Source organism: Condylura cristata, unplaced genomic scaffold (genome assembly GCF_000260355.1).
Source record: "Condylura cristata isolate star-nosed mole 26May11 unplaced genomic scaffold, ConCri1.0 scaffold00028, whole genome shotgun sequence".
In the NCBI taxonomy this organism is placed as follows: domain Eukaryota; kingdom Metazoa; phylum Chordata; class Mammalia; order Eulipotyphla; family Talpidae; genus Condylura; species Condylura cristata.
The window spans coordinates 8,729,849-8,748,129 of NW_004567129.1; the positions used below are offsets into that span (position 1 = coordinate 8,729,849).

The following is an 18,281-nucleotide window of genomic DNA, read 5'->3' on the forward strand; positions in this document are numbered from 1 at the left end:
AAAAAAAATAAAATAAAATGTGATGGACTTCTTATGGCTCCCTTCCCAAAGCTGCAGCCCACGGGCCAAACCCAGTCAGCTGTCAGACCCATCATTCTAGAGCGCTTCCTAGGTACACACAGATGCATATCTGAGAAATGATTTTTAATTAAAAACAACAAACATCAATGAAAACTTCTCTCCTCTGCAGTAAGTCATGTCCAAGGAGCCTGACCTTAGGGGGTCAGATGTGGAATAAGAAACCTCCGTTCATCTAGTGACCAGGATGGAGGCAAAGTGCCTAAGAGGAAACAACAAGGCTCTCTAAGGACAGGTCTAAAACCCTCAGAACCGGCCGTCACTGTGCAATGGACATCGGCCTCTTAGCCAATTGACAGGCCTTCCTCCGGCTATCGGATCTGTAATTACAGGAAAGGCCATAGCAGAAAGATGGGGGGAGGAGCTAATTGACCAAAAAATTTTTGGGCCTCACTGGTGGCGCAGAAGTTAAAGATAGCACAATCAAGCTACCACCAGACACTGCAGCACGAGTTCAACCCCTGTAAGCCAGAGAGGTGACCCACATGGTTCAGCAGACCTCTCCTGACCTGCCCACTGCTCCCCTCAGCAGTGTAGTTCAGTGGCTCCGCCTGTTCTGCTCCCCACTCTGCTCTGCTGAATCATCTCACCCCCTGCACCTCTGGCCTGTACCCCGGCTCTGTATGCATAAATAAATAAATCTTTTTTAAAAATTGAGATAAGGCTGCACAGCCATTTGTGAAAAGTAAACAAGGGTGACAGTGTTGTCCCTCTGCAGTGGTGAGCATCCACCCAGGAGTCTCTAACCAGGGCCACGCAGGTTCAGTCAGACAAGTATTTATTAAACACAGAAAGAGGCATGCAGTGGGGCACTGCACAGGCTCTATTTCTCTCACCAGAGCAGTGTTCTTAACGCCCCTGCACCCGTTCAACAAATACCATTGTTGGTGTAACCCCACACAGAGTCTAAAATCATTTGGCCTCATTGAACAAACCTTATAAACTCAGACCTAAGCACCTGTTCCTTCGGCTCTGATTTCCCCTGTCAGTCCCAGGGCCAGGGGCTCCCATGGAAGATTCCAGTTTGGGTTACTGCCAAAGAACCAGTCACTGTAACAAATACACCCCTCAGTGAGCCGCATTCATAGTGAGGCTGTGCAGGTGCGGTGAGCTGGAGGCCCGCGGGGTTTCTCAGCACCACCTACTCAATTTCATTGTCACCCTAAGGGTGCTCTAAAGAGATAAAGTGTATACTTGTAAAAGGGAAAAATAATCTTGGAAAAAGGCAAAATCTGAAACAAACTGAAAGCATATCTCGTCTTATGGCAATAGTCGAAGGGAGGGTGGCTACGTTGGAGGATGTGCGCTTTCGGGGCATCATTACATCTACTCCCTGAGTTCGTCTGTGCAGTGTTGCATCTCCTGGCCACCACTGCTTTGGCCTGAGTGAAAATGTCATTTCTCAAAAAGGCAGACAGCATACCTACTGCAAGGCTGTCTGCCCTGCTCCACCATTCCTGCTGAGCCTTATTCCAAAGTCTGCTGTTAACGTTGCTCTTAGCAAAATTTAAGTGTTGACTTCTGAGTACTTTGTTCTGCTTCTTGGCAGTTTGATAGTCAGAAGAGAGAAACAATGAACAAGGGCATTACCCTCACGGGTGACATCTTCTGAGCAGTGGGCCCCAGAAGAGGTCTGGCAGGGAGGCTGGACTGTCCACATCTGGCACCCTGGACCTCGACAGCCTTCACACTGGCACAGCAACCACAAGTTTGTCATGAGAAGCTCAGTGTTTTGCCCTTACATCGTGAGTGGTCAGTCATGTGATCCAATAGACCTCAGTCTGTGGAGAATCAGGAACTGGGAGTATGCAGAGCAGAGAGAAGCAAACTGGTCCAGGGTTCTACCATGGCGAGCCCACAGAAATGCAATGGTCGAGTCGGGCACAGACATCAAGACCCCAAACAGTGCCCATGTTAACTGGATAGACAGGATGCTCTTTCAAATTCCATTCTTGGCTCATCACAAATGGGATCTCATCTTCCCAGATCTTTGTATCTGCTTTTCAACTTGTCACTCACTTGTTTATAAAGCTATGAAGGCAGAACACCAGCAAAGACAAAGACTATGGATGTGTGGGCCCTCCCTGGTGGTGCAATGGGCTAAAATCACAGCACTATAAACCCAGCCACATGAGCCCCTTCAGCACAACTTTGAGTTTGATCCCTTGCCAGGGAGGTGATCCACATGGAGCAGCAGACTTCTCCAGTCCTGCCCACTGCTCCCCTCAGCAGTGTACTTCATCAGTTGGCCTGTTCTATTCCCCACTCTGTATGCCAGTTTTGTATGCATAAATAAATAAACTTAAAAAAAAAAACAACTATGTATGTATGCTCCTCTTTCAAGTAATAGGGAAATGAAAAATGAAGGAGGAGAGGGGCTACTCCTCCCATTGGGGGACAGCTGGTGTTTCAAGCAGTGAGAAGGAATGATGTATGGTGGGGCAAGTGTAAGAACTCAAGGAATCTGTGAAAAACAAGACTGGGAGTTAGGGGTGAAGGTGGCCAAGGAGGATAAAAAATATCACATGGGAAAAAATCTCCAAAAGGAGCACAAGCTCTAATTGGCCAAAAATCTCAGTGTAAAAATGAAAATCAGTAGTTGGGCCTGAGGCACCTCTTCAGGTGCTCAGGGGACCTGCAGTTTCCCATTCAAAATCATCATCTGTCTGGGAATTTCTGATCATTAGAAATATCTATTTATTTTGTCATTTTTGAAATTACAAAAATAATCTGTGTTCATTTAGAAAGGAATCAAATATAGACTGTTCTCAAGAAGGACCTATGGTACACTGAATTAGGACTCTGTGTACTAGCAACCTGTACAGTGTCATAAACCAAAGTTATTTCAACACACACCTGGTGTGCACCCTGGTGGCACAGTGGGTTAAAGCACAACATTAAGAAGCTAAAGCCACTTCAGCATGAGTTCGATCCCCTCCCAGGAGGTGACCCAAATGGCGAAGTAGACCTCTCTTGTCTCACCCGCTGCTCCCCTCAGCAGTGCACTTCGTCAGTCGGCCTGTTCTGCTCCCCACTCTGTCTCTGGTGAAGCCTCTCACCGCCCCTGCACCTCTGGCTGTACCCCAGTTCTGTATGCATAAATAAATAAATCTTTGAAAAAAAAATAAAATAAAATGTGATGGACTTCTTATGGCTCCCTTCCCAAAGCTGCAGCCCACGGGCCAAACCCAGTCAGCTGTCAGACCCATCATTCTAGAGCGCTTCCTAGGTACACACAGATGCATATCTGAGAAATGATTTTTAATTAAAAACAACAAACATCAATGAAAACTTCTCTCCTCTGCAGTAAGTCATGTCCAAGGAGCCTGACCTTAGGGGGTCAGATGTGGAATAAGAAACCTCCGTTCATCTAGTGACCAGGATGGAGGCAAAGTGCCTAAGAGGAAACAACAAGGCTCTCTAAGGACAGGTCTAAAACCCTCAGAACCGGCCGTCACTGTGCAATGGACATCGGCCTCTTAGCCAATTGACAGGCCTTCCTCCGGCTATCGGATCTGTAATTACAGGAAAGGCCGTAGCAGAAAGATGGGGGGAGGAGCTAATTGACCAAAAGTCCAATGTGCTGACTCAAAGACCAATGGTCTCGCCTTAAGTTCCTTATTCCTCAAAAAGCCACTGATATGCAGTCCATTAAGATACAGCCACGCAAACCAGTTTGGGGGAGGAGAAGTCTGAAATCAAAGTGTCTGTGTTGGGTACACACGGAGACGCCTGGGCTGGGCATCAGACAGGTCTTTGGAGAGCTGGCCCATGATACGGTCTTCAGAGCACAGCAGGATCTGTCGCTGAGCTTTGTATTCATGAGTCTGCTTATCATTTCTCATTGGGTACTGATCCATCCAAAATACAAAAGGAAGGCTCCTGCCTGAGATTCAGACCACCTCTCAACTTTGGGTCCTCAACTTTGTTGCCTTCCATCATTATGAAACCTGAAGCCCTTAACCTACCTAGTTAGTAAGGAAGTGTTACCAAGAATCTATTCAAAGAAAGGGTAAAGAAAGGATGATGACATATCAAGCTCCAGGTAATATAGGTTCTAGAAAGCCAGACAACTCCCTCAGCTTATGCTCATGGTGTGGTGACTGATCTACGTGCCTCTATTTTCATAGCTCTAAAATGGGGAAGTACTTGTTAGGGGGGTGTTTAGGTAAAGCACGCACAAAGAGTGCCATGGATTATATATTGACATAAGTACACTGCAAGTGCTCTACTTGTATTGATTATCTTTAGCCCATTGAGAACCCTAGAAGGCCAATATGCAGCTGCCCTTCTCTGCTATGAAGGGCAACAGGGGCATACACATGAGTTACCCACACCAGTGGACATAGCCTGATGCCCACAACTCTGTATGCAGAAATCAAACCATGTGTCTACTGACTTGGGTAAGCTGACCTTTGCAGTGGATATTTATCATGAACCTGCCCCAGGGAAGCTTCTAGACCAGAACAACTACAGCCACCTGTCCTAACATACAGTTTCTAAACACAAGACACTTTCTTCTGTGTCTCTAGCTTATGGTTGGAGAGTAAGTGTCAGATATGGACAGATGGAAGAAATGGATATTATTCCATTAGGCAACTGGCTGGAAGGTTTCAGTTTTCTCCCAGGTAAGAAGGCCATGCAGAACATCACTTGGGATTTAAGTTCCAAAAGTGGTGGTCATGGTTCAGGGGTTGAGTCTATGCTCTGTGGAAAGAAGAATTACCAAATGTCACTTTGGTAGGAAGATAGATAAAGAGTATCTCCTTGCTGATGCCAGGTGATTAGTAATGGTTATTGGGAGAGGCGTGTTAAGCATGATTCTGATTGATTAGTGATTTCTGTCACAGGGAAAGGATGTGGGAAGAGGATGTACCCACACTGGGTGCTCCCTGTCCCCACATTCACGGTATACAAGTATTCAAGAGAGCAGGGATAAAGCTCTTGGTAATCTGTCAAAAGGCTGTAATTGAGGAAAAACACATTTTGATATGATGATTCATATTCTCTCAGACCTAATTACTCCTTGAATTATAACTCTGCAAGTTGAAAATTATTCAGGGCTTATGAGCACCAGGATAAAATTTCCCTAAGCTTATGTGTATATGTGTGTGTGTGCATGCGTGTGTGTACACGAACCCACATGTTGTGTAATTGTATGTGTGTATAAAATTCAACATAAATCTGGTCTCACTGGGGAGGAAATTCAAACATGGATTCCACAAATACCTCCTAGTGATAGATCCTAATCTCTGTTTCTAAGACCCGAGACCATATCTTGCTGCCTGTTATGGTTCTAGATTGTAGCAGAGGGCTCTTACAGCAAACACCACCATTTCAGTGTGGAGTGGATGTTGACTCTATTTGATTCCAATACACTACAAGATGGTATTTATATATGTGATAAAAGTGAGAACATGAAGGTCTGGAAATGGGCTTAATTACTACATAGACATGGAGAAGGTCCCTCAGTGGACAGCACATAGGTGAACTTGTCCAGCAGTTAGTGAATAGGGAAGAAAAACCAATAGCTCACACCTGCACATAGATATCTTCAGAAAACATGCCTTCCTTCATATGAGTATGGCTGATGACATGTTTTACTCCTCTGGCATTTGGCTCAAGCCCTTCCACTCAGCCCCTACAGCCACATTCACCATCTGTGGAGCCATCTGGCACCCTTGCTGGGGAAATGCCATTTCAGCTGCAGCCCAGCTTATCCTGGGTGTCCATTTTATTGTATGTAAAAGCAGATATAGTCAACCAGGAATCTTCAACGGAGAATGCCAGATTTCAGATATCTAAGAATAACCCCAAATCACCCCCCAGCACATGCACACATGTGCCAAACACATCACTTGTGCAAAGAGGGCCAGGTGAAGGTGTTCAGCAGCAACACTGTGACTACAGGTCACCAGTGAGATACTGGGAAGGCGCAGAATGGAAAGGAGGTGCAATGGTGGGTTGTGACTCTTGGATCTCCCACATCTTTCTCAAATGACTGTTATTTAAAATAGTTTCATATGCTCAACTTTTCTCCAGGGGTTTCAAATTCAGCCCTCATATTCCAGCTTGCAAATAAAGAAACTCCAGGTGTGAGTCAGCTATTCTGAGTTTGATTAGATTTTGTAATCATTCCCACCCACATGCAATGAGCCCTCTTATACTTCACTGAAAACAAGACATCCATCTAGTGCCATTAGATCTTAAATCCATATCAGCATGAGGGGAAGGAGAGAAGTAAATTCAACAAGACATTACTGAGCACCCAGTAGGTATCAGAGTCAATATAGACATGGGGAAAAAAAAAAAAAAACAGGTCTCTTCTCCAAGGAACACCTATGTCACCCAATGGGCATAAAGGCCATGTAACTGGACAATCTCAATACACAAGTATCCATGGTGACAGGGCAGCATGAAGGCAGAAGTGACTAGCTGTACAGTTGAGTAAAGGCTGGGAAGATTTTGTGGAAGGCACAAGAGTCTGGTTGGGCAGTATGAAGAGCAGTGAGCTAAGAGCAGGAAGGAAACAAGAGGAGGAGAAGCTGGCACACATAACTAAGCCCATGAGCTTAGTTGAGTTCTGCTGGAGCATAAGTCATCCAAGGGGAAGAAGTGGAAGAAAAGGAGACCGAAAGATTGCCTGGGGCAGGTCCAGGGCCTGTGAATCGAGCCCAGTTGCTCACACTGAGTGCATTGTTGACTTTATTTTATGAGCTCCTGTTTCTCATTTTGCCATAGAGCCAGTAGTAGTAGAGGAAGGTTCTGGGAGCTATTTCACTCACTGAGCAACTGGGTGTTTGGCTTAGGAAGAGAAGAAGTGGGGAGTTAGTTGGGAGGGAATCCCTATATTTGATGTGATAGATATTTTCATGTGAAAAACAGGAGTAATTTAGTTTGCTGCAGGATCTAAAATGGAAGGCAAAATGGTTGGATGTTTATTCAAGTGGGTGCATTCTCCTGCAAAGAAGTGCACCTGAGCAATTACAATGGCTTCTGTTTGAGTGAACTCCACACAATGTCCAGTTGCCCTGTCTTCCTTATCCCTTGTCTCACCCAAGCCAGAAGTCTGAGATGTTGGACAGATGGTTCCCGGCCTTCTTACACGAGTGTCAACCAATCTTCAGGGAACACAGCACTGAGAAACGGTGGCGAAGATGAGGACTAAAGACAAAGGGAGCCACGTAAGTACATCCACACACATTGCTGACTACATTAAAATAGACCAGCGTTGGTTGAATGTTGGTACAGCACTGATATTAGTACAAATGTCCAGCACTACTGAGTACTTTCCCCAAGCTTCCACCGCTCTTTGCTGACAATCATCACGGCCTATAGAGTATCACTTAGCTATTTACCCTGGTATCCTTACTAGGAAAAGTCAACCCAAAAATGAAAGCAAGCACATACCATAACTCCCCCCCAAAAATGTTCCCCAATCTGAACAAATCATTTAGTGTAAAAATAAACAGAACTAGAAATTGTCTCTAATAAAACTAATATTAGTCTCCCCAGAGGGTTAATTATGTCGCTCCGTATTTTAAGAAGAATGTAAATTGCCAGTTTCAACAGATGTTCTTTTAAAAGAATTGGTTATCTGGGAAATGATGGGTCTTTGTTAGAGCTTACCCCAGTGGAATATAAACATTAAAATCATCCGACTATCTGTCAGCTTCCCTCCTCCAACAACTGTTACCCAACCCACCACACACCCTTCGGTTATCAGCAGCTTTAGAGACAAGTGTTCCAGTAACAACTTTGGTCTCAGATGTCATTCCACCTATTCTGAGGATTTCAAACTCCCCTTCCACCACCATGAAGACCCCAAGATGGCACCAACCCACTGTAACAAGCTCTGCCTTGTTTGTCTAGCCCCTGTCTTTCCCATCCTGGTCTTTTATGCATAGAGAATAAGACCAAGATCACAAAGAACTTTCTGGAAATAGGAAGCCTGACTAAATTTGGCAGAATGCATAGAGAATGCATGTTACATACTTGCACGCATGCATATTTGAAAACAACTACGGGAGGAGTGAGATTTTAAAGCTCACTGGAAAAGTCATTAGAAGAAGAAAAATAAATAGGCCACGGATGCCCTTGTTTTCTCGCCAACAGCATTTGATAGGTATGAGATGCATGCAATCAGGTTCACAGAGTGAGTGCTTCAGCTTGGATATATGGCCAGGGGAAGAGAGGAGGGATGTTCTGCACAGCACTTCATTATTCCAAGGTGAACACCCGCCACTGTCTGCCTAGGGGGGTGAAGGGGACATGTGCTCTTAAGTCACAGCTTGTCTGGGTGTCTGACTGCCGACCTCACTTGACCTAACTCTTCGTTATCATCCTGGTTAGACACACTTCACAGACAGGGGAAACTGAGGCTGAGGGAGATTAATGACTCCTATGGAAAACTTAACAGAATGTGTTTTCACTATTGATCTGCTAGTAACAAGCATGAAACCTCTTCTCAGCCAGAAAGGTAAGCAGCTAACTATTGATCTCCTTTACTGTTTCTGTGCTGGCTGTTCATGACAGGTAGGATCGAGGTGCCCCAAAGAACAGTAATAGCAGATATGGCCACTGAAGGCTACTGGACAACGGGGGTGGGAAAGAGCTCAGTCTTCATCGCTCAGCTTATTTTGCTACTTTGCCACCAAGGTATCAGTACACCCATCTAAGAGGTAAGAAAACTATGACCCAGAGAATGTCAACTGCCCCAAGGTCACACAGTCCCCAAATAGCTCCCAAAGAATAGTCCTGATGCCTTACTCAGAGTCTGCCCGCCTCCACCACCCTCATACTCTCTGATGATGCCCACAGGGTACAGAGAGCAACATAGCCCATCAGAGCAACCCTAAATTCTCTGAGATCTGCTCTCTGAGGCCCCAGGTGCAAGGAGAGCCAGCAAGGAATTCATCCTTCATGCCCATCTGTCACTGTGGCAGGCCCCATTGGAAACTCAGAAAACCCTGTCTTTGCCAAGGAAAACTCAGAAACAGCTTAATCTCAGTCCTCTTGGACTTAGAAAGAGGGAGCAAGTTTGAAGTATCGTGTTGGTTAGACGTGATGCAATTCTAGGACCAGGGGATGAATGGCAGCATCTTGTGTTTAGCTGAGCAATAAGTGCTTTGTTCCATGGAGCCTTCCTGAAGTCCATCCTACGCTAATTGCTAAGACGCTAAGGTTGGGTTAAAGCATTTCCTCTGAATAAAGACGTGTCTTGTTCTCCAAGTACTCTCCATCCCAGGCCAAGGCAGCGGAAACCTTTCAGAAACCCACCACTGCACATGCCCCAGCCCCCACTGAGATACCTACTGCCCTACAGCTCAGAAATTAGGCCATGACCACTGCAAGGTGCCGTGAAAGAAAAACCTGGGCTCTGCCTCCCCTACCGGCCCCACCTCTAACAATGTCTCCACTTGTTTCAGAACCTAAGGGATGCATGATCATGGTCCTTGAGGGAAGAAAAATTATTTGCCTCCCTCTAGTTCAGGTACCCAGGAATGGAGCTCATTTGGTGAAATAAGTTGCCTAATTCTAATGTTTGGACATTTGGATGTTCTGGGAAGGGAAAGGAAGAAAAGTCTGAGTAGAATGAGACAATCTCCACTTATCTTTTCCTGTAAACTTTAAATGGCTCTACAACATGTTTCTGTTCAGTTGGGGGCAACTTTATGCCTCTCACCAAGAAAGGAATTTGGTGACATCTGGAAATATTTTTTTTATTATCTCTAGTTGGGCAGAAGAATTGCTACTAGCACCAAATGGCTAGAAGCCAGGGACACTGCAAATATCCTAGATTACACAAGACAGACCCCTCAACAAAGAATGACCCAGCCTCAAACAGCAGCAGTGCTGAGGTGACCTGGACAAGGAGTAACATCTGCCACTAGCTGCACAATAGGTGAACGTGACTTTGAATTTTCCAAAGTCTCAGCCCTGATGGTCCTGATGTTACACTGCTCGGCAAAGATGACACATTAATAAGTGACTTCCTACACGTGTGTGGGCTGGTCCTTCCTATATCTCATTACTTCGTATTAGTAGATGGGATGCGGAATGTGGGAACAGTTCCCTGAGGCTTGACAATGCTGACATATCTGCATTTTCCTGGGGTGGGGGAACTAACCAAATCCTTACTTTAGTCATTCAGGGAAACCTAGCACCTGTCTGTATCAACATGTTTGAGATGAAAATAAAATGAAAAAGGAATAAATTATTTATCCAGCATAAATATTAAAGAAAATTGCAAAACATAGTCTGGTGTCACCATGCTGTTGTTACAGAATCATCTCGTTATAGCTTCTGGCAAAATAGTGTTGTCCTTAATATCAGTACAACAGCACCGTCTGGGAGGTACCAGCCGTGGTTCAGGTGTCTGCTTGCTGTGGAGGACACTAAGCAGCATGCCAACCGGCTCATCACACCCCAGGTGAAAGCGTGCAGGGCTCCCCTGTTAGGGATGAGTTAGGAGCAGATCATAAACTTCATCCCGACACAGGATGCGATTTACCACGGGAAGCCAATCAAACACATGGTGGACAGCAACCAGCCAGAACAACTCAAGAAAGCAGGCTGCTGAATCCCCAAGAGACTATGCTGGACACACTCAAGGGTTAAATATGCAGTTAGGTAAAGCTCACAATTTAAAAAGCCGTATAAGAAAATGATAAGAAATACTCAAAACTCAACACCCATGTTATTTTAGTATATTTGATGGTTATCTGTGTCCTTGAGGTCACTGACATCTATTGTGTCCCTACGGTGGACATACACTCTATGCCGAGTGTGTATAGCAAATGTCTGTATCTTTATCTGTTATCTATCGAGCTGTTCATCTATCCCTCTCAGTGCATGCACCTAAAATGATCCAGGACAGCCCATCTTTCTCCACTCTGTATTGCACAAATCCCTGTTCGCCACAGTGTCAGAGTTTGCCCCGCAGTAACCAGCAAACTCTGTGAATCAGTTCACCGTCCTTTTCACTGCCAGTTGCTAAGCCTGTGGCACCCCACCCCACTGCACCCCACCCAGATGAGGCCCACAGGTTGCAGCCTTCACAAAGGGATTTGGTTTTCGAACAAAACATCTATTATTCAAAGTTTAGAAAACTCTTTATGGTGGCAACACGGGTTCCTAGGTAACCAAGAAGTTTAATATATCTGCACAATGATAATTAAACACTGTAAATAATTTATCTGCTGCAGCTTCCTGGCTGGCCTGTTATGGCTGTGGAGAAAAGTGATCCATGCTGACATTCTGAATAAGGTTGGCAAAATAAGAGCAGTGAGCAATGGCTGTGGAAAGTAGACTTGTCCTCAATAATGTATGAAGCCCCTTGCTGGTGAGAGGGGTCCTCAGAAAAGCGGCTCCACAGCGATCTGCCTTTTATCTGGAGCCGGCATGGAGGCAAAGGTGCTGCCCCAAATCAGAAGCACAATTGCTCACTTGTGAGCAGGGGTTTTTGGTGCAGCGGACAGCACACTTCCAACACAGCTGAAAAAATGCATGCTGCAAGCCAGGCTCCCCACCCCGTGGCCCAGAGAGCACGGTATATATTAATTTAGTGGGTTGTTGCACAGTGTTTGAAAGGAGGATTTATGAAGGAGAAAAATCACCTGGTGAGGCAACATGACTTTGCAACCCCAACCATATGGAAGGAAGAAAGGGGGCTTGGTTCCCAGACAGGATGAGGCAGAAAGAGTTGGACAAATCACTGCCCCCAAGAAAAAGCTGAGGAATCAGAAAAGGTCCAGTCAAGCAGCCCCGGTACAAAGCTGTGACTGAACATCACCGCCCAAAGGTTTCTTTTTCACTAAAATGCCTTGATTCCAAGTGCATGTAGCTGACAGAAGTTGTGCATGGTAGGGCTGAGGGGTGTATGGGAACGCTGCAGCTTCTGTTCAACTTTTTTATAAGTTTAAAACTGCTTTTAAATTGGTTTATTAATTAAAAAACAACAAAAATACAGGGCCCTCGCTAGTGGTGCAACAGGTTGAAGCGCAGCACTACATGATGAAGCTATCCGCAGCCACTGCAGCCTGGGTTTGATTCCTGGCCAGTGAAGTGACCCACAGGGCACAGCAGACCTCTCCTCTCTTGCCCACTGCTCCTCTCAGCAGTGTATTTAAGTACATCTGCCTGTTCCGCTTTCTACTCTATCTCTGGTGTATCTTCTCACCACCCCTGCACCTCTGGTATGTACCCAAGTTCTGTATGCATAGATCAAAAAAAAATCTTTAAAAAAAAAATGCACAGGGCCCTCCCTGGTGGCGCAGCAGGTTAAAGCACAGCACTAAGAAGCTAAAGCCACTTCAGCAGGAGTTCGATCCCTGCCCCGGAGGTGACCCACATGGCAAAGCAGACCTCTCCTGACCCACCCGCTGCTCCCTTCAGCAGTGTGCTTCATCAGTCAGCCTGTTTTGCTCCCCACTCTGTCTCTGGTGAGTCCTCTCACAGCCCCTGCACCTCTGGCCTATACCCCAGTTCTGTTTGCATAAATAAATAAATCTTTAAAAAATAAAATAATAAATAAATAAATGGTGCCCAGTATCCACTTGAGTTTTTTCTTTCTGCTAGGGTTTCCGCACCGGAGGTCTTTCACAGTTCTGCCAGGGTTTTCTCGGGACCTGCTGGAGTGCGCAGTAGCCTTGTGGGCCTCTACTCCACTTGTCTCTTCAGGTCCACCTGCTGCTGAGTGTGAGTCCACACCCCCCTCTCCATCAGGTAAGCTTGAGAGAAATGCAGTCTGGCATCAAATGCTCCTCCTTCTGCCCCTGTCCTTCCAGAACGGTGAGTCTAGGAGGGTGTAGGCAAACTCAGTGACTTCTCTCCAGGCTGGCAGAAGAGTGGGTCCGCTGCCCAGATTTTGCTTCTAGGGAAAGCGCTAGGGAAATGTACTTAGGGAAATGAAAAGTAGCCATCTGCTTAGTGAGCCCGACCTTCAAGGACTCCCACCCTTCAACTTCTATATGCAAATACTACTGTTTCCCATCTCAATAATTATTAAATTGTAATGTAAAACCCAACTTCTGCTTAAGTATGCGTGATTATTAGACTACAAGTCAATTGTGGATAACACGCAGATATAAATGCAGCTAATAAGTCTTACTGTAATGATTAATCAATTTATGAATACATTATTTAAACTAATAGCTCAGGTAGGGTATCTTAAACAAGTTACAGAGTACATCGACCAATTCAAATACCAGCTGCTGGATCAATAACGAACTGTAAGTAAACTCTGGGGAATAGGTATACTTGCACACACACAAAATAAATAAATAAATCTGCCAACACAAGGGTCTTGGTTGAAGAAAATCTACAGCAATTTCAATTTTGAAGACAAATGTAGAACACACTAATATATGCCAAACGCAAAGGGAAGGAAGTGTGTTACTGCAGGCCTCACTCTTTTCCCGTCCTTTGTGGTTATGAGACTTCGGGCAACTCACACAAACACAGCTGCCCACAGAGACTTTTGCAAACAGTAGTAGCAGACCAGGTATCAGAATTAACTTTGATTTCTTAAAAATGTATTCACTGGGCTCAGCTTATGGCCAGGTAGCACACACACTACTTATCTATGTGAGTTCTTTTAATGGGGCTGGGGGGCAAGATGAGCAATTTTCCTGAAAGGGGTTCACAATTTATGATCCCTGGGCACAGCTGACCTAGCCAAGTACAGAGGTCCCACACTGTCAGCCACTATGGTGTTTGTGTGAGCAAAGCAACCCCTACTTTTAGCTCTATTCTCCCCCACTATTTTTCAATTAAAGCTAATTAATGTGAGTTTAATAAATAAACCAAAAGGGTCTTGATTTCCAAAAGGTGTGATATTTTATCACAGCTTTGAGTGAGGCTGCATTTTAAAAAATTAATTAGTATCTTGTGAGATCGGCCACACATTATTGAGTAAGTAACAGAAGCTAAGTGAAACAGATGAAATATTGGTAAGCGATGCAGCCCACAGTATAAGTATGTGAAGGGGGTCAGAGGTTAATCCCTATTGATTTTCCGAGTCTGCGTACAGCACCACTGGGAAAGGCAGGGTCTGTTGGCAATCAGCTAGCACAAATACATTATAAATCTTACTGTCCACCTTCACTGATCAGTGTCACTTACTTCCTTCGCTAAAGACCATTAAGAAACTACTGGAAAAAAAAATCTGCCCAGATGCAAGCAGAAAGGAAAGCATTTTAAAAGTCTCTGATTCTGAGAAAGCTTTCGGAAATGGAGAACTCTGCTGAACGTAACGACCCACGTCCTGGGAGTCGACCTCTCTGAACAGGTGACACTCATAAACACAGCGCTTTTCAGATGACTTCAAGCCCCAAGTAAACAAGTAGCTGTTACACTTGAATGGACAGAGAAAGATTAAAAAATAATAAAAATAAAAACAGCATGAAATGGAAAGGGTCAAACACTCTCACTGGCATGGGGAGAGACATCTCTAACTCAATGTTGAAATTCCAGGCTTTGCCCTGCCTTCAAGCTGAAGTGTGGGACCAGCTTCAGGACCCTCATGCTACGAATTCCTTCCCAAACTCTGTGCCAAGTGCTTTCCTCCTTTTCCCTTTAGTTGATCCTCAGTAGGACAACCTCCACACATCACACACCTGGATGCTCAACCCACTTCTGGAATAGCTGTGCAGGGCCATATCTTCTTCATGCTTTTCTTTTTCACAGATTTGATGGCATGGCCCCTGTGCAAAGAGCATTCTCGGTGGGTAGGGTGACTAAGACAAGACACCTTCCTTCACTCTACACCCTACTCCTCCTGGCACCATTCTCTGCCATGCAGCATGGGCCTCAGGAGTGCTAGCACCTGTGTTAGCAGGTGAGTGCTAGCACCTGTGTGACAGTGGATGGTGTCACCTGTCTGAGTCGCCCTTCTTCACCACTGTAAATGAGGGTAGTAACAGTAGCCTCTTCACATGGTGGCTGGAGATGGGAAACACATGGGAAGTACAGAGCAGAATGAACATCCAGTACAAGCTGGTTAGTTAAAAAAAAAAAAATTGGAAAAGTCAAATGACCTTTCAGCCTCTGTGTCACTAATGGGGATTCTGAAATTCTGATGTGACGAGATGGAGCCCTGTGACCTACCATTCCATCCAAAGACAAGCATTATATCCTGCCTTCTTTTCAGAGCAGATGCTGAGAAACTGACAAGCAGTTTCTCAGTGGTTAGTATTTACAAAAAGTTTTTGTTGTTGTTTGAGATTTATTTATTTATGCATGCAAGAACTGGGGTACAGACCAGAGTTGTGGTGTGTGAGAATTTTTACCAGAGACAGAGTGGGGAGCAGAACAGATGGATCTATTGAAATACATTGCTGAGGGGAGCAGTGGAAAGACAGGAAAGGGTTGCTAAGTCATGTGGGTCAGCTCAATGGCTGGAATGAACTTGTGCTGCAGTGGCTGTGGATAGCTTCATAACGCTGCGCTTTAACACCTTGTGCTACAGGAAGGGACCCACGGAGGGCTTTTTTTTTTTTTTCTAACCCTATAAAGCATATGAAATAAAACAAATCAGAAATCCAAATATCCTATAGGACAGCATGAACCAAGAATACAGGGAATTAAGAAATCTTCAGGTGAGAAAGTGTTCCATTTTGGGCACAGAAATTATGTTATTTGAAAGAACCAGAAAAAAAAAAGATTAGAAATATCCCACATGTTATTCCTGCACAGTTTTCACAAATAGAGCACTCTAATCACCTCAATCACTCACACTCTCTCTGACCTTGTTCTGAGCAAAAACTTCACATGTTTAAAAACTTCTGGAAAATAGGGCCATGATCCATAATACTAGGGATACATTCTTATTTTCACAATTTTTCAGACACATCTCAAGTGGCTCAAGGCAATCATGTACTGACATCAAGACATATTTAAAGCTTTAAATGCCGTTAAATTAAGGTGGGTAACAGTTCTCCATGGTTAATCATAAACAAGGACACTTCCAGCACAATCCCCATCAAAAGTTCAGTCTCTGTGCCACAAATTTTGTTTCAATCAGTGGCTGTTTCTCCACACAAAATGCCTTTCATTTCAGGATTTTCATCTCTATCGAGAGGACATCCTTCTGGTAAGCAGCGGACAAACAGAAAAGGGCCCCAAACAAACAGCAAAAACCCTGCCAGGCAGAGACCACAGATTCTTTATAAAAACCCTGGAGTCTTCAGACTGTACAGTTTGTACACCCTTTTCACAGTTAGAACAATCCAGGGTATATAGCTCAATATATGTCTTTTTATTCATATATAAATCATTAATGTGTATCATCCTATTAACTACTTACTCTCACTTACAAAGTGTGGTGCAGCTGAATGGCACCCATTCCTAGAAAGAGTACATACATGTGCACTTTTCTGGCAATACAGATTTTTTTTGCACGACCTCTAAGATCTGACCCAGCGTGCTGTGGTGCACAGGGACAGCGCTGCACCTCTTTCTTACTGCTGGCTTGTTTGCAAAGCATGGCCTTCCAACACTGGGGCTTTCCTTTGTTGCTTTATTTCTATTTTGCAAGATTTTAAATGTTTTTCATTTTGCAAGGGATGCCTAAGTTTAAACAAGATAATAAAATGGCTCTATCCACTGAACTGAACACACACGTCGTGGACTTCAATACCTTTGCCAATGCCGAGAGTCCTCAGGGAGCAGCCTCCACACAGAGATGACCCGTGCACTCCACAGCACTTGCACAGGCACACCCTGCCTTAGTTCCTGACCATCTGAAGACCGGAGTGGACATGCACGTAGATGTATCTGTGTATTAGTGCTAAGAATCGATGCTTTGTAATTGAGAGCCGATACCCTGTAGCTGTGACAAGTGAGGTTCCTGGAACTGGACCTCCCGAACTGGAATCCCAACTCAGCCACCTCTCCAGTGAGCATACTATCATATGTAGATAGTACTATCTCATAGGATATTTGAACGGCTGATATCTGCTGATATTAAAATCAGTAGTGTGTGTTATCAATAAAAATGGTCAGCTATTTAATAATCCGTGGAAGAGTTTAATGGATGAATAGAGGTTGTAATGTTTCCTTGCAGAACCCTAGCAGGTCATTCTTCTCCCTTTGGAGATGGTGCTATCCACTAGATCTCGCTCCCGTGAGAGACATGTTTTCTCGCATCACTATGGGAGCCATGGCCACATATGGCCATTGAGAACTTGAAATGTGGAAATATGGTCATGTGAGTGATAAAGTGGAGATTTTATTTTAAGTAAGTTGAAATAGCTACATGTGGCTAGTGCTACCATAGCTGATGGTGAAGCTCAAGAAAGTTAACTACCTCTGCTACTGTCTCAGAGTTCAGTTTTGAAATCCACAGATGTGCCTCCAAGCACATCAGCAAGGCTGAGATCAACAAGGCTATTTCAGTTTCTGAAGCCAAGAGAACACCCCCTTTGGTTTTTCCGTGCCTTTGCCTCTTAGATGCTCCATTATGCTTTAGCATTGGTTACAACATCCTCAGGAAAAAGCAGGGACTGAAGGCCCTGTTGGAGGCTTCTACTTTGTGTTGGTTGGGCTTTTCCTACTTCAGCTTGGTTTGGGCATGAAGTTTGACTTATGGAACTCTGAATTTTGTCTCTGATTGTTGATCAAGCATCCAGGCCCTGGCTCCTATTCTCAACTTACAAATGATAGCCCACATTTAACATATGAATCCCTGTGGTTATTCTCCCTGTGAGAGTGGTCACATGATTCTCTAGGGACAACCAGAGCAGTACAAATTTATTCTAGAGAATGGGATGCATAGTATCTCCATTTCCATTATGTAAATTATCTTAAAGTGCCACATCACAAAGACACTTCCTCTAAAACCATCATCTTCATAGTATTCAGTATTATTTCCCTCCAACAGTATTTTTAAATTATAAAATCCAAATAAACCATACTTATGAATAAAAAAGATTTCAGCATTATAATGAATGCAATAACCCAAAGGTAAGTTAGATCCATAACCCAAAGGTCTCTTAATACTATAAAAGCATTTGCATATATCTTTGTCTTTCCTACTAGGTAAATACAAAGATTCTTTGTTTTTGAGATTCTTGAAGGTAATGACTGACCCAAATTCAAATTCACATCCCCAATATCTGAAGAAGAATCTGATACATAGTAGATGTATCAGATTGTATACATGGATACATGGATAGGTAGAAAGAGGATAGATGGATGGATGG

The 18,281-nt window shown here is 44.3% G+C and overlaps 1 protein-coding gene across 1 annotated transcript in view; it reads right to left on the reverse strand.

Annotated features, from left to right (window-relative positions):
• WWOX (WW domain containing oxidoreductase) overlaps nt 1–18,281 on the reverse strand; it is a 919,793-nt gene that overhangs the window by 588,059 nt on the left and 313,453 nt on the right. The window lies entirely within an intron of this gene.